The following is a 2,191-nucleotide window of genomic DNA, read 5'->3' on the forward strand; positions in this document are numbered from 1 at the left end:
GGGCAAGAAGGCGGCGGCCCGACTGCGTCTGCGACAAACGCGTATATGGATTTGTGAGGTGCGCTTCCCTCAATTCCCTGAAGGTGTTCACCATTCCTAGCGCCATGAGGCGCTGGTTTGAGGTAGTCACCGGAATATCGAGGGCCCGCTTAATGATTTTGCGGAGAATGACCTCGAGGGCATCCTCATCTTGCTTCCGCAGGTGGAGATATGGAGTCGAATAAAGGATTCGACTGGTTACGAAGGCGTTTGCCAGCCGCAAGGCATCCTTGCTTCGTAACCCCCCGCGTTTATTGGAAACCCGGCGGACCATGCGGCCCACCTGGTCCCCCACCTTGTGGAGTTTAGCCAATCAAGCCAACACAGCAGCTTAGGATCATCGGCCTACTACTTCAGACCGACGGGAAGGCACACGCCGCCGTCACTAAGATGAAGACTACAACCGAACAGATACTCAGCATGATTAAAATGGTATCTAACAGAAACCGAGGTCTCAAAGAAGACGATATCATGCGCCTGATACGCGCGTTCGTCGTGTCGCGGGTTACCTACTCCGCCCCTTATCTCCAGCTGACGAAGGCAAATATTGACACCCTAAACACGATGCTTCGTAAGGCAACGACGCAAGCACTGGGCATACCCCCATACTCGTCCACGCAAAGACTACTAGACATGGGCGCCCACAACACGGTGGTAGAGCTTATTGAAGCCCACCTCTTTATCAGAGAATCCAGCTCAGTCACACGAAACACGGACGAGCCGTCCTACGTAAGATAGGATGGCAAATTGAGCCAGTACCCCTCAAGGAAGCCCTTCCGGAAGACTGGAAGACGACCATTCAGACCAAACCCTTTCCCCGGAACATGACGCCGGGCATGGACGACGAGAGGTGCACCGCGTGGGCCAAAGCCGTAGCCCGGAAGCTGGAAGAGAACCTCATGGTCCTCTATGCGCATGCCGCTCCGAAAACACAGTGACCGTGCAGCGGTGGTGGCTACGTCAAAAGACAGGCTGATCGTCAGCGCGTCCATAAACAGACCGCGCAGTTGCCGAAGAAGCGGCCGAGGCCCTCACATTCGCACAGCCGAGCGTGGACACCGTGGTCACCGAATCAAAGACAGCCTACAGAAGCTTCCGCAGAGGGGTAATCTACTCCGCGGCCCGAGCCATTCTATCCAAGTACAAGCCTCCGGGAAGAGCCATAGAGCTCGTGTGGGTCCCGGCTCACTCGCAGGTAGCAGGTAACACCATCGCAGACTACCATGCCCGAGAAATGTCAATCCGGAGCGAGCACGAGCCGGAAGAGCTACCGCATCCGGTTATCAGCTTTCAGGAGATAACCCGTATGTACCGAGAGGAAAAGTGCAGACTGCCAGAACCGCACCACAAACACACCAGGCAGCCGCAGACGATCCTGCGTCGAGCGCAGGCGGGATTGCTTGCGCATCCTGTACTAATGAACCGCACGTACCCTACGGAACACGATATGCTCTGTCATTTTTACAAAAAAGAAAAAGGCACCCTGCCGCACGTTGTGGCAGAATGCACAAAACGCAAGACCACCCCCCCCCCCTCCTTTCCTTCCTGCAAATACACACAATCCACAGCCCCTTGTGCGATGGGAGACCTTGTTATACAGCCCCTCAGTCCATCTAGCTCGCACTGACAGACAGGGGCCAGGAGCTGCTGGGAACATGTGAGTCTCGCGACTAAGGAACCACCCCGTCTGATGCAAGCATGCACCACCGCATTATTTGGGGCCTAATAAATGTTGATTCCTCCTCCTTGTCATTGTGGCTGTAGGATGAAGGAAAAGAAAATGCACGGGCCTGCTTACTAGCTCTTCCGAATCTCCCTTTAATCCTTTAATATTTTTCATTTTTTACAATTATTTAAGGTATTTACTTGGTCAATTAGAGTCTAAGTGTTTAAATTAGTGTCACCATGCATTTGATTTCATACAGACAATTTGACACCGGCCCGGCCCGGTAGCTTAGTTTCTACTAATCTGCACCACGAATACAAGAATGGCTGGTTATCATTGTGATAAGGACGCACGGCCGGCCCGAATTTATTTTCGGGAGAGGGTGGACAGGTTTTTCGCAAATTCGAGAGCTTCTGCAAAACTTTTCGAGTGGCTTAAAAGAATGGAGCCTTTGTTTTGTATGTTTGAATTTGAGTGTCTCATATG

At 52.6% G+C, this 2,191-nt stretch overlaps 1 pseudogene; it reads left to right on the forward strand.

Moving 5' to 3' along the window:
- The first annotated feature begins 603 nt into the window (after positions 1–603).
- On the forward strand, positions 604–1,713 carry LOC146192649 (uncharacterized; annotated as a pseudogene).
- Positions 1,714–2,191: the final 478 nt, after the last annotated feature.

This window comes from Amblyomma maculatum, chromosome 4 (genome assembly GCF_055883805.1).
Source record: "Amblyomma maculatum isolate TAMU_Amacu chromosome 4, ASM5588380v1, whole genome shotgun sequence".
NCBI classification, from domain to species: Eukaryota; Metazoa; Arthropoda; class Arachnida; order Ixodida; family Ixodidae; genus Amblyomma; species Amblyomma maculatum.